The sequence below is a fragment of the Oryctolagus cuniculus genome, chromosome 4 (assembly GCF_964237555.1).
Source record: "Oryctolagus cuniculus chromosome 4, mOryCun1.1, whole genome shotgun sequence".
NCBI classification, from domain to species: Eukaryota; Metazoa; Chordata; class Mammalia; order Lagomorpha; family Leporidae; genus Oryctolagus; species Oryctolagus cuniculus.
The window spans coordinates 161224612-161239683 of NC_091435.1; the positions used below are offsets into that span (position 1 = coordinate 161224612).

General features: G+C 44.6%; 1 pseudogene; it reads right to left on the reverse strand.

The window, feature by feature from the left end:
* Positions 1 to 14659: 14659 nt before the first annotated feature.
* LOC138849541 (U2 spliceosomal RNA) lies at positions 14660 to 14805 on the reverse strand (annotated as a pseudogene).
* Between the last annotated feature and the right edge of the window lie 267 nt (positions 14806 to 15072).

The following is a 15072-nucleotide window of genomic DNA, read 5'->3' on the forward strand; positions in this document are numbered from 1 at the left end:
TGGAGCAGGGAGGCCGGGGCTGCCTGGCAGTGGTTAGAGGCGCGGTATGAGGGCAGAGTGTCTGTCCTGCACAGTCATTTGGTTTCTCTGACTTCCTTTGCATTTTCCTGAGGCAGATGACAAAAATATTTTTCACTTAGCCTGCCTTGGAAAATTGTTTCTACCATTTCTTTAATCATTGGCAACAAAGCAAGCCTGCTTATAGCAGGGCAGGAAAAGAAATCAAGTCTCCATTCTCCAAAAAGAAATCTGCTAACATCTTGTAATACTTTTCCTTTAAAAGCGTCATTTCTTTCTCTCCAGTTGCCTTCCTCTCTTTGATCCATAAGGGTACACTAAGTTGAATCTATAAACAGAACCCGCTAATTAAGAGTAATTGCTTAGGAGATTGGTACAGACGATTCAGCATTATATGCGTGTTCTTCTCAGATATCCATTAGCTGCTAATAAGATACTACAGATGTGCCAGTCTGTTTCCTGTTTCCGTCTATTGTACCTTTATTGCCGTATATGGACCAATCGGACGGGCAGAACAATAAGTGGATGTCCTTTTGCTCCCTGAACATGTCTCAAAGGAATGTGGGTTATTAGATTGCTTTTTCTGTTTAGTTTCACATCAGTATGTTAATAAAGAAAACATAGCGCTGAGAAAGTTTTCTCTTGCGTTTCTTTTCTTCACTTCTGCTCCTTGAAACTAGTCGATTGTTTAATTAAATCCCTCTTTGTAGACTTTTTACCAGTACATAATGAAAGTATGCCGGGCATCGTGAGCAGAGGGAAAATGACAGTCTTGTCTTTCTCTCTCGAAAGTTTCCATCTAAATGTTTTAAGTACTTAAAAATTCAGCATGAATATCATGTTGCTATATTTGACTGATTTACACTTGAGGCTTGGTAAGAGGCCTATGAATTATTCATTCCCAAGCGATTCTATAAGCCAGAATACCAGAAATCATATCCCCTGTTGAAGTTTGTAAAGTGAAATAGTTTAAACACTCTCTAGATGAGCGAATGGCAGTAGAGTTTGGTTTTTCTCTGATTTCAAATTGCTGTGCTTCCAACTCTCTCGCCTTTTTATTTTAGGAAAACTTAGCTCAAGATTTTACCTTTTTTGCCCACAGACCTGGTTAACAAATTCTTAAGTGGGTACAAAATTTTAATTATACAGTTGATTAGTATTTAGTACCTTTTGTTTCTCTAAAGATCCCACAAGTTTTGATTCAATTACAAGGAAAAAAATCACTCATCAATGATCATTGATTCTTTATTTATGTGTAAGTGAAAGCAAATAGTCACCTACTACTCATTAGACTCAACTGAACACTGCACTTCGGAGAAAATATTTCATGAATCTCTGTGTGCATGCAGATGTGTGCTGACACATATATGGATATTTCAGAAACTTCATGGAAAAATAGGATCAAAAGAGAAGTTTATTTTGGTGGGGGCAAAGTTGGAAATCTGTAGTTCTTACAGTATACAATTTCCTGTTTCGGAAGCCCTTGCACATATGTGGATTTCAATTTTTTCTTGCATTCAGACTTCTTTTTTAATTCCATCGTCCCTACTATTTTTTGGACCCTTGTACATATGTACACAGTACGAACCATACATATGGACACGGTAATGAACCAACAGGGCTGCTTCATTAAAACTAAATATTTTCTAAAAACTCTCCTTAGCCCCTGCAATTTGAAGTCCACAAGTGTAAATCTTGGTGGCTAACCCTTCATCAGAGTCTATTGTAATAGTTTCAAACACTCGACAGAGCGCTGATGCTTTAACCTTTGTACCCGGCAGAATTCGTTAAGCAAGAGCTGGTTGGCTTTGCTAGCAGATGATGCTTCCCAGGAAAATGAGGCTTCTGGAGTATGGGGCTGTGATGGTAGCTAGGAGCACGCTCTGTCCATTATTGTAAGTGGCATCATGACAAGGCCTTTGATGGGAATGGAAGGGGGAAATTCCTCCGGGGAAAAGTAGAAGAGAATTTCGCAAGCATTGATAAGTGCCTTTGTTCCTACTCTCAGGGAATTCTCTGTTGCCTGGTTCAAATTAGTAGTCCAAACTGACAGTTACGTGTGTTGTCAATAGAGGAGGTGTATCTTGAACTCTGAGTCTTCACCAGGAATCATGGGTAGCAATTACACACACGCGCGCGTGCACACACACACACACACACACAAAGCATAGTGTTGTCAACTTCATTCCCAGACTCTACAAGGACTTCGAAAATCAGCTTAGCACAAAATCACTAGTGAAAGCTCTTATCTGCCAACATGGGGCCCAGCATCTCATTCTTCAGAATAGGCAGAGGCAATTTCTTCATTGAGTTGTTGGTATACAGTACCCCAACTGAAGCCCAAGTGTGTAACTTTTGCTGGACTAATCGGAATCTGTCAGCTCAGTGAAGTTTGGGCCTAGAAGTGATGCCTTGATTATCTCTGGGCATCAGAGCAATATAAAACAGTAGTAAGAGTAGAATGAAATTGCATTGCTATAATTAAATAATGTGAATGTTTTCTGATTTCTTATGATATTTGCTACTGTAGTTAGGAATCTTCTGTTTTGTTTTGTTTTTAAAGACTGACTTATTTATTTGAATGTCAGAGTTAAGGAGAAAGATCTTTCATCTATTGATTCCTTCCCCAAATGGCCACAACAACTGGAGCTGGGCTGATCCGGAGCCAGGAGCCAGGAGCTTCCTCTGGGTCTCCTACATGAGTGCAGGGGCCCAAGGACTTGGGTCATCCTCCACTACTTTCCCAGGCCCCAGCAGAGCACTGGATTGGCAGTAGAGCAGCTGGGACTCAAACTTGTGCCCATATTGGATGCCAGCGACCACAGGCAGATGCTTTACCTGTTATGTTACAGCTCTGGCCCTAAGAATCTTTTGTGTTTTTTTTCCTTAATAATCAAAAGCATTATTATTATTTTATTTCAGAGGTAGAGTCATAGACAGTGAGAAAAAGACAGAGAGAAAGGTCTTCCTTCTGTCGGTTCACTCCCCCAATGGCTGCCACGGCCAGAGCTGCACCAATCCGAAGCCAGGAGCCAGGTGCCTCCTTCTGGTCCCCCATGCAGGTGCAGAGGCTCAAGCACTTGGGCCATCCTCCACTGTACTCCAGGGCCACAGCAGAGAGCTGGACTGGAAGAGGAGTAACCGGGACTAGAACCGGCGCCCATATGGGATGCCAGCGCTACAGGCGGAGGATTAACCAAGTGAGCCACAGTGCTGGCCCTCAAATGCATTATTAAGTAATCGCTGTGATCAGAGCACAGGTGTAGGTACTAGGGTTGCGAGATTGCTGCCTTGGAAAGAGTTCCATTCCACGGGAGCCCAGGCTCTAAGGGAGGAGTCAGCAGACCTCAGTTTCTTGTTTTGTTTTGCTGGAGAAATTTTTGATGGATTCTGAAACCCATAGATCTTTTGAGAATGAAAAGAAGGAACAGGCTTGGTGGGACTCAGAACATGTACTAGGAGGCAGGAGTTGTGTGCAGCAGTCTGGACATTTTGTTTGTTCTAAGTGTGACTTCCAATTCAACATGAGTGTATTTATTTGAAAAGCAGAGAGGGGGAGGGAATGGGGGGAGGAAAAAGAGGGAGGTAGAGGGGGAGGAGGGAGGGAGAGAGAAGAGGAGACAGGGGTGCAGGGAGAGAGAGGGGAGGGGGAAGAGAGGGAGAGAGAGAGGCCCTACATCCCATCGTGGAGTGACTGAATCCAAGTTCTAGCCCTGCTCCTGATTCATGCTTCCTGCAAATGGGCACCTTGGGAGCCAACAGGTGATACCTCGAGGCCTTGGGTAGCTGCTACCTGTGTGGGAGACTGGTAGAGTTTTGGGGCTGCTGCCTTTGGTCTGATGCAGACCCGACTATTGTGGGCATTTGTGGAATGAACCAAGAGATGGAAGATCCCTCTCATTCTATCTCTCTCCCTCTTCACTTTCCCCCCTCTCTATCCCTCTCCCCCTCCATTCCCCCCTCCCCTCCAACTCCTCTCTCTCCCTTCCTTCTCTCCCCCTCCCTCCCTCCCTCTCTCCCTCTCTCCTCCCTCCCTCCCTGCCTCTCCCCCTCTGTCTCCCTCCCTCCCTCTCCTCCGTCTGCCTCTCTGCCTCTATCTACCCCCTCTATCCCTCTCTCTCCTCCTCCCCCTCTCCCTTTCCCTCTCTCCTTCTCTGTCTTCCCCCCTCTCTCTCTTCTCTCTTTCTATCTCACCCTCTCTTCCTTTCTCTCTCCTGCTCTTTCCCCCTCTCCCTCTCCCCCACCTTTCAAATAAACAAGCAAACAAATATTTGGGGAGTGAACCAAGAGATGGAAGATCTCTTTCTCTCTCCCTCTCTTCCTCCTCCCCTCTCTCTCCCTCCACCCCTGTCTCCCCTTCTCTCTCCCTCCCTCCTCCCCCTCTACCTCCCCCCTCTTTCTCCCCTCCTTTCCTCCCCCTCTCTGCTTTTCAAATAAATAATAAATACACTCATGTTGAATTGGAAGTTACACTTAGAACAAACAAAATGTAAAAATCAGTTCATAACTGAAGAGCTCTATCATCTTCATCCTTGGTAGTTCAGGAAGAGACAACCAACCATGCTCCCAAAAAGACGAACAGTTACTGCAGTAGTAGGGTAATTTGTTATGATTTGTTTTTTGCTTTGATGATTATTGGTTATAAGAAACTTGCCTCGGACACAATATAAGGGGATTCCAAAACACTACATATCAAGGTTATGTTTTAGTGTAAAAATTTAAAAAATCAGCCAGCGCCGTGGCTCACTAGGCCGGTCGGTACCCCACGTTCTAGTCCCAGTTGGGGCGCCGGATTCTGTCCCGATTGTTCCTTTTCCAGTCCAGCTCTCTGCTGTGGCCCAGGAGTACAGTGGAGGATGGCCCAAGTGCTTGGGCCCTGCACCTGCATGGGAGACCAGGAGAAGCACCTGGCTCCTACTTTGATTGGCGCAGCACGCCTGCTGTTAGCAACCATTTGGGGAGTGAACCAACAGAAGGGAGACCTTTCTGTCTCTGTCTCTCTCTCTCTCTCACTGTCTAGCTCTGCCTGTCAAAAAAATAAAAATAAAAAATATTAAAAAATTAAAAGTTTAAAAAAATTTAAAAATCAATATTAAAGCAAAAATCAATAATGTAAAAATTACCAAATTTTGGAGACTGTTCAGCTCAATGTTGTCACCTGCTCTTTTCTCTGGCTTCATCTTATCCTCACCTTGCTCCAAAATCCCAAAGTGCTTTGCTGATTCGTCATCTGCAAGCAGGTTTCACGGTGTGTTGAGCAGTCATTTGTCAGCTACAGTGGGTGACATCATGCTGTTAGGGACAGGCCTTGTCTGTTTTGGTATTCCTGACTTTGCCTTGCGTTTTCATTGTGCATGGTCACTTAGGCCACACTTATTCAGTGAAAAAGCCAGGTAAATGAGAGCTCAGATTCTGATGACATTTGCTGAGCCGCCTAGAAACTGTCCTCTCTTGACAGGTGCACACGAAGATTCCGCAGAACATCAGAGCCTGATGGGAGCGGGAATGTGGTGCAGTGGTTAAATAACGGTGTGGGACACTTATTGAAGTGCCTGGTTCAGGTCTCTGCCCCTCCACTTCCACTCTAGCTTCCTGCTAATGTGTATCCTGGAAAGCAGAAAGTGAGGGCCCAAGTATTTGAGAGAGCCACATGGACTGCAGACCCCTGACTTCAGCCTGGTCCCGGCTGTGTGGGCATTCTAGGAGTGAACCACTGGATGGTTCTTTCTATATTACTCTCTTCTATGATCTCTCCAAATTTTGAGAAGCCAGATGTTTGAGTACATGATTAACAGTGCCTTGTAATTTTTTTTTCTTTCTCGGTAGGATTTTTTACCTACTTTAGCATGAACTTGTGCGAATGACATCTCTGTATTCTTCCCAAAACTGCATGACCCCTGAAATCTGTCACTCCTTCTCTGTCCCTATCTCCATTACTTGACTTAGTTTCTAAAACCAGAACTCTGGAGACAGCCTTGATTCTTGACTCTGGCCTCATCCCCAGTGCCCAAGCCGTATCCATACCTCATTGTCTCCACGCCACCCTCATTCATATCCTTTGTAATCATCGCAGGAGAGACTGCCGTCTCAGACCCTCTCACTGGGGTCTCCCCTGTGCCTTGTCCCATCCCCAGGGTTTGCCACCTGGTCTTCATTCTCCACCCACTGCCCGAGTGACCTCTGGAAAACATCTCATAGGCTTACTCCACTCCTCCTAACTGCTAAGCGCACAAAAGCATGCAGCTGCTGGAGAAGAGTGCAGTCCCCATGACTGGGCACACGATCTCCATGGTTAGGATGTGGTTGTGCCCTCCAGATTCAGGTGCCGAGAGGTTTCCTCCATGTGAGGATGGCAGTGGGTGGTGCAAACTTGTGGGCACTGCGCTCAGAGGGTTGATGCAGGTTCTGTTGAACACTTGTTCCCTGCAAGAGTGAGTTGTTGTAAAGGGGAGGGCCTGACCCCTTGCATCTCTCTGGCTTCTGCTGTGGCCCGGTCGCCTCTGCCTCCTGCATGTGTTCCCACTGTGTGATGGCATCTCCCATGTTCTGACAGAGGCAAGGGGCCCTCAGCAGAAGCCATGCAGGTAGGGCCAACTGATCTTGTTCTTTCAACCTCCAGAACTGGAAGCTAAGCGAACCTCTTTTCTCAGTGAAATCTCTGGCCTTCTATGTTTGCTACAGCTACAGAAAATGAACTGAGACAGGTGCTTCCTCCATGTGTGTTCTCCTTTCCCGTCTCATCTCTTACTGGTCCCAGGCTTCCTTTGCATTTCCTATGGCCTGTGTAGAAGATGTTGTCCCTGGTTCTGTCATAGTGTTCCCCTGACCAGCCCTTTGTTGAATTAAGCGCTGACCCTCTGGGCTCTCGGAATTCTGGGAACCTACCTACATCACAGCACAGAATAAACCTAAAGGGCTGTCTTCCCCTGCCTGCCAGCCTAGGTTGTAAACTACCTGGAGGAAGGTGGTAGTCATGAGCCTTTTACCTTTGTATCGCAGCATTGAATGCAAGACCCAACACAGAGCAATCATTCACGACGCTGGACCAGTGCATTCAATCACTTGTTCCATTGTATCATCCCCACATCCGTGGCCCTCTGATTTGTTCTCATGGCCATCCCCTGGTTTTGATTTATATTACCCTATTTTCTTTCTGTATGTCTTACATCTCATCCAAACTGGATTGCTGCTACTCCCCCAATGCATCTTTCAATCTGCCGAATTCCATTTTCATGCTCGTATCCTTCAATATTTATCTTCCCTGCTGTGTGCTCCATCATGCCTTCTCTGCTCTCCTGCACGTGAGAATAATCCCTCCCTTCTTTAATTTACTCTCTCTCCTCCCACCCTCCACCCCAGCGCACACGCACATCATTCACATTGCATGGCTGTAATTTGTAGAGCGGTCACATTGCCTTGTTAGATTGTGGGCAAGGATTGTTCCTCTCTTGCTCTGTTCCCCCACAGGTCTATCTCAGTGCTTGGGTCATAGATGGGGCTCAGAATTGAATTGGAACTGAACTGAATTGAATAAACTATCCATTTATGAAATAATTTGCTTTAGAGTTGCCAGAATTAAATGGCTGCTCCAGTGGCAATATTACTCTAACTCACTAATATCATTTGATCTACTGAGGAGCTAGTTAATGAAGTAGGTAGATTAAAAATATAATCTACTAGAGGAAGAATGTTTTGGCAGGGACCTACACTTTTTTTTTTTGAAAAGCATTATAATCTCTCAGCTATAATTCTTCTTGCTTTCCACCCAAAACAGCAATAGCACTCTTCCCACATGATTGTTGATGGCTGGCTTAGGAATACCAGGCCCTACACCTGTGTGCCAGATGTGCTCAGCAGCCTGTCTGCTACCCCAGCCCATCTGCAAAGCATACCCCATGCTGGCTTCCTTCTATAGGAAGGGGGCACTGGTCCCCAGCCTTTTTACAGGATAGGTTCCCTGGTGCTTGCCTGTTTTCCTTCAAACCCCCTTCATTGAATTTCAATGTCTTCGGTGACCTTTGCCAACACAAGGGCCTTACTCCATTTGATTATCGGTGAGTCCGCTTTTTCTCTGCGTGTTTGATTTTTGCCTGGTGCTTTTCTGACTTGGATTACCACTTGTGAGAGTGCCGCTTGGTCTTCTGGAACCAAACCAGCCATGTCAGCATCAATAGTAGTTAATAGATGATCAGATCCTTAGGATTTCCATGCAGTGCCTAAAGAGTGTCATCTGATATTGAATGTAGCTTTAGCAGGAATGAATGGGATTCGATAACGAATGGGTCTGCATTGATGGACACTGGGGGACAGGATAGCTTTGTGATCTTCTTTGTTTCCGTAAGAATGCCTCTGCAACCGAATCCAGCCCATTTCTATGCCAATGTGCTAATAGTTGTGGAATCTCATTCATCTCAACAGAGGCCAGTTAGCTCCGGAATCCCATCTGTTTGAGTGGTTGCAGGAAAATGTCACAGAGATGTGGCCGTTCATTCACATCACCAGTGAGAGCTTTCCTGCTATTAATTTCCCTTCATTTTAAATGAGTCTAGTTACAAAAATTGTTGCACCAATTATAAAAACAAGGCATTTGGAATTTTTACTTAATTTTTAGTTACCATTTTTAAAGTGCTTGTCCTCAAAGAGAGAACTAAACAGCTATTTAAAAAATGTAGTCTACATGGAGATACTCTCTCCCCAACAACAGTTTCAAAAAATGCCTCAACTAGAATTTTTGAGTCCCTCTTAGCATAAGATGCCCAAGGCTATGTTTTGGCCCAAGGGAATTTTAAGGCTGAATATTTTTTCCTCCTGAAAATAGAGTCTAAGCGATCGAAAAGGAGGCTGAGTCTTAACTAGAACAGGGCTAAAGAGGTGCTGTCTCTTGCAGATTGCTGAGGTGACACAATAATTAAGCATGTGGCAGCCCTGCCAGTTGAACTCCCGGCCAGTAGGACAGCTTAAATGCTGCAGCTAGCTCTGGCTGGAGATCGTACGTAGCAGGCCCTTGTAAAACTCCAGTCAGAGAAACTAATGACCACTGCATACACTTGTCATTTTTTAAAGGAGTTTCTAAAAATTTGTTAAGTCAAGAAATTGAACTTTTCTAAAATAATATATGTATATACGTAAACACGCATCACTACATGTGGATGGATGAATAATACTGTATGGGAAACAATAGTGTTAAAACTTAAACAGGGTTTAAATTAAATAGGGTTAAAACCATAGTGGTTAAAACTTAATTTTGGGAAAAGTGTTTGTCCTATTCCCAGCCATGTATGAACGAGAACTGGCTTAATCAGACTTTGTCGTAATTATGAGAGGTTTTTATGGACACGGCCACATTAAGAGTGATTAAGATGCGCATGTGATTCTAAGGCCCAGGTCTAAGTACTTCTTGTAAGGGGTTTGACCTTCATCACAGACGTGTTGCTGTTACTGCTCCTGTTTTTTGAGCCAGGAAACTGAGACTCCACGAAGTTGAGGCTTCCCTCTTGGATTCCCACCACAGCTGTGTTGCTGTGGTTTGTTTCCTTGAATAAGACAGACCTCTGATGCGCAAGGCAGGGGCTCACGAAGCAGTGCGCCTGCCACTTGTAACCACACACACCCAGCTGACGCAGCAGACTCAGTAACTTCTCCAAACTCTTGGTTCTGTTGACTTTGAATGAAGGCAACTGTTAACAAATAATGCATTACCTCTTCAGATTGTATTTGCACAAAAGAAATTAAATACTTTGATCCAAATTTCCTGCTCAAACACGTAAACTAAAACATAAAACTAAACACAATGGGATGCAGATCAGTAGGGCAAGCTGTGCCCCGCACAGCCATTCAGAGATGCAGGCTTCCTCCCTGTGGTGGTTCTGAGCTCACCTAGGCCCCTGGAGGTCTAACCTGTACCTTCTCCATCCAGCCAACAGTGGAATGGAAACAGAGCCCGAAGGAGACCATAGAAGATTTAGGGCAGCAGCCAGAGCTTTGTCAGTGTGCCTCCACTAAGCTGCAGGGGAAGTTGGGAAATAATGTCTGTGTGACGAGAAGCAAAAGAAAAAAAGCTGAGGTTTGGTGAAAATACAGCAGTGTCTTTGCCATGTTTCCTAGAGTGAAGCTTTTCCTAAGATACGTTCCACAAGTGGAGTAGGAGTAGAGTATGCGGGAGTTATTGAGCTGTTTACTGTGGCTGTCCTACAGGATAAGGGCTGTTCAGAAGTACGTTCTGGTAGATTTTTTTTTATATTGATTTTGTGCTAAATCTGCATTGTCCATGTGGTTCCTATCAGAAGAAGCAAGCAAACTAGTTCAAGACTTTTTCCTCTTTGAGTTGCCAATCATGTTTTAGGGCCCACGGACAAGCAGAAACAGCAGGTAGGGGGCAGGGACCATTTAGTGTTGTGCACATCTCCTACCATAGTGTACATGTCATATCCCACTATTGCCTGGGTTTGAGTCCCACCTCCGGCTCCTGAGTCCCACCCTCCTACTAATTAGCACCCTGGGAGGCAGCAGGTCATGGCTTGAATGGGTGAGTCCCAGATCTAGTGAATGGAGGAGACCCGGATTAAGTTCCTGTGTCCAGATTTGGCCTGGCCTCGCCCAGTCCAGCTGAGCTCAGCTTGTACAGGCATGTGGAAAGTGAATCTCCAGAGGGACGATGTCTCTGCCTCTCCATCACCAATCTCTCTGACTCTCAAGCTTTATATGTAGGGAGAAAGAGACAGAGATAATTACATATATTGGGCATAAATATGGATTTGGATATATATGGGTATAGATAAAAATGCATACAGATTAAATACAGATATAAATATACACGTATATGTATAAATAAACAGGCAGAGTAAAGAGTTCCAGGATTTATTTTGAGGCCGCACGACCAGACTGCCAACCTGAGGGAGGAGAAAGCACTATGGTGACTTCAAAAGAAAATACACTGTTTGCTAATGGGGGAAACAGATTTGGTTCAAATGAGGTTAAAGTTCTCATTTTCTTCAAAATACCCTTCTTCAGGCCACAAAAAGCAAGGGGAAATGAATCAGAAATAGCTGTATTGTTGGGGGTGAGAAGCCACCACCCAGGTTGCTTGACAACCGTAGACAGTCTACGCAAGACAGTAAAGAAAACCTTCATGTGTGGAAAAGTGAAAACCATCACTAGAATGGGCAGTTTTTGTTCTAGACCCTCTAAACTGTCACACTGAGGGAAGAGCCCTCTTGTTCTTTGCTGTATCTGTGTTCCCTCGAATCCACTGCAAATTCTGTGGCTCTCTCCCATATGCCTAGCTTCTGGATTCATCTCCCCCGCTGCATTGTAGGAAATTCTAGTAGCCAGAGGTGAACATCTTAGTTTCTCCCAGTGACCAGTACCATATATTAGGTTTTCCCATACAATTAATTAATTGTGGTTAGAAGAAACTGGCTGCTGGCTGCTGGCTCCTGGATAAGTAGTGTCAGTATTTATGGTTCAGGTCTTTCAGTAGGCCCTCTAAGGCTCCAGACGGCCTGATGTATTAGTTTCTGATTGCTGCTGTAACAAATTACTGCAAACTGAAAATGTGTACGTTCATTTTCTTCCATCTCTGGAGGGAAAATTTCAAAATCACTTGAGCTAAAAGTCCAGGTTCCTTCTGCCGGCTCCACAGACAGAAGAGTCTGCTTTCCTATCCTTTTCAACTTTTGCGAGCTCCCAGTAGTGCTTGGCTTTGGGGCCCTTCACCCACCCTCAGACGCCTGGGATGACATGGGGTTACCTGGGGTAATCCAGGATGTCATTTTACGTGTCCTATTTTGAATCAAATTGAAAAGTCCCCCTTTAGCATAGAAGATAAACATTCCCAGGATCCAGAAAAAATAGGACACGGAGACTTTGGAGGGGTCATTTCTCCTTCTACCAGAGTTGGTTCTATGGTATAGCGGCCTTTACGTCACTTGTATGTCAATGTAGGACTAAAATTCAGAGTGCCTTTGCTTCTCCAGACTTTTGCATGGTCTTCGCTGGCTGGAGAATGTAGCGCACTCTGCATTGTCTTCATCCTTTTCCGTCACAGTTATCTCAGGAACATTTCCTGGCACGTATCTCTGCAGAGCTGGTTTTGTGTGTATAAATATCTTAGCTGCTTTTTTTTTCCCCAAAATGCAGAATATAGTCCGGCTTCCCACATTGGGAGTAGATCAGCAGCACCTTTGTGGTCTGAGTCCTGAGAACTCACCTCTAGTGGTTCAATGGTTGATTCATGCCTATTGTACCTGCTTTTCTTTTTAAATTGTCAACATATAATACAAATAAAATGAAATTCACTCTTTTAAGATGTGCAGTTGGAGTTAGTATATTCACCAGGTTGTGGCACCATCATCACTATCTAATTCTGGAACACTTTCATCATGCTGCAAAGAAAATCTCAAACCCCTGAGTGGTCTTCCCTTTCCTTGTTCCCCCTAGCCCCTGACAAGCACCAATCTACTTTAGGTCTAGGGATTTGCCTGTCTTGGACATTTTCTGTAATTGGAATAATAATTTGTAACCTATTTTTTAAAAGATTATTTGAGAAGCAGAGTTACAGATAAAGAGAGAGACAGATAGAGAGGTCTTCCATCTGCTGATTTACTCCCCAAATGGCCTTAACAGAGCTGGGCTGATCCAGAACCAGGAGCTTCCTCCAGGTCTCCCATGTGGGTGCAGGGGCCCAAGTACTTGGGCCATCTTCCACTGCTTTCCCAGGCCATAGCATAGAGCCTGATCAGAAGTGGAGCAGCTGGGATTCGAACCATCACCCATTTGGGATGTTGATGCCACAGGCGGAGGCTCAGCCCACTGCACCACACGCTGGCCCCGGTTTGTAGCCTATTAGGTGCTGCTCCTTTCATGTGCACAGGTTTTCAAGGTTCACTTGTGTTGTAACATGTGTCACTACTTCACTCCCTCTGATGGTCACACAGTGCTTGCGCATAGTGCTACCTCGTTCGTCCATTCATCAATTAATGGACACTTGGATTGTTCCCACTTTGAGGATGTTGTCAGTAATGGTTCAAAAATGTCCATGCACATTGTTATGTTTATATTTCCCTGTAGTATATACCCTAAAGTAGAATCTGTGGGTCGTGTGCTAATTCTATTTTTAATATTCTAAAGAACTGTCAAACTGTGTTTCAAGGTGTCTGCAGTGTTACACATTCCTGTGAGTCATATTGAAAGGTTTCAACGTCTGTACATCTCCCCAGCACTTGCTATTTTCTGATGGCCTATCCCAATGTTTTCCCATTATGTGAGACACCAGGTCCTTTGTATAACCCTGGAAAGGAGAGAAACCTTTAATAACAACATGCTGAGTTCCCCACTTTGTAGCAAGAGAAGGATTTAGAGTCCAAATCTTTTTTTTTTTCTTAAACAATACATCGGTTTTGATCTCTCTCTCTCATACCTGGAATAAAAGTACACCTATTTATTTGGCTTTGCCTTCCCTATGAAGTTTCATAATATCAGTGTACTATTTCCCAAGCATTTGTCACATCATGCTACAAACAGAAATTACTATTTGTGTGGTCCCTGGGAGTAAAGGCAGAGTTAACTGGTGGATGGATGCATGGAGTCAAAGACTGTTCCACCTCCCTCCCTCACAGGCCTGCTCAGCCCCTGTAGCCTGAGGACATTGAAGTCACAGGTAGGGGCCAGTGTTGTGGTGCAGAGGCTTCTGGCCGTGGCCTGGCAGAGGCTTCTGGCTGTGGCCGCTACCATTGCAGCCGTTTGGGGAGTGGACCAGTGGATTGAAATGTTCTCTCCCTCTCCACCTCCCCTGCCCCCCAACTCTGTCTTTCAAATCTTTAAAAAAATAAGTCAGAGCTATTTCTAAACCATTATTTGGAAGACAACTGGAAAGCTCTGCTCCGCTGCGTTAAGCTGTGATGTTCCTTCTAGCCTCAGAGGTAAAGGTGATGTGGAATGCGAAGACCACAAGACAGGAAGAGATTGAAGCCCTAGTGTCTATCTGGCCATGGTGCTGGCTCTCAAGGGAGCCACCCCGGTGACTCAAGTATCCAAAATCGGTGCTGATAACTCTCCCAGAGGGCTCACCCAGGATGGCAGATGGAGCATAGACCAGGGTACCATGACTATAGACAGAGAAGGTAGGTCAGAGCTGTGTGTCGATAATCCGAGATGGACATAAAGCCATGGCCTGCTCTTGGCAGTGTGGGGGTAAGGTCCAGCACCAGGGGGAAGGCAGCTGCTAAGAACCAGAGTATCACGGCCTCAGCCAGAAGGTGCTGGGGGGTGGACTGGGGAAGCTGATCAGGTGTCGGGGATCTTGTCTCAGCTTGGAAGCTGATGAGAACAGGTCGGTACTTCCTAGAGTCTACTTCATCTGGAAAGAGGAGTAATCGGAGACCCTGCTTCCTCAGGGGCTCATAACCTTACTCATATAAATAAAATGCTAACGTCAGTGCCAGAACCTGTGTAGACCAGCAGTGGGCATGGCCGACCCATGTGTCCTGTGTCCAAACATTTTGTTGCTGCTCTGAGTCTGTTAGCACAGAAACCATATGACCGTCTCATGTATTTTATCAACACAAATAACTCAAAAATGCCTTGAAAATTCTTGCTCTTTTGTTATCTTTGTGTGTAAGTTTGCTAAAAACACATTTGCAAAGAGGCTTCATTTTTGAAAATACACATACTACTCGAAATTCAGGCATGTTGTAATATGTAAATATTAAATAGTTGGTTAAATGTAATACCTAAGGAACCCAATTATAATTTCTACACTTGATCTTAGCCAAAAGGCTGAGAAGCGATATGTATAGTTTCTATTATATTCATTTTTCCTTCTATAAATTAATAAACATCTTAAAATTATTTTCAAATAAAAATAGATATGTATGCATACTGTGTTTTCCTATAGCAAGGTGCATTATGCCTTTTTTGTTCTTTCTATATTACAAACTGAAATGGTCCGGGAACGTCAGCTATCTCTGCTTTTTGGTTCTCTTTCAGCACTGTGTCATTCGTTAATGAACAGCATCAATCCTCACTAGGCAGCATGATGTCAGTCTTAATTGTAAC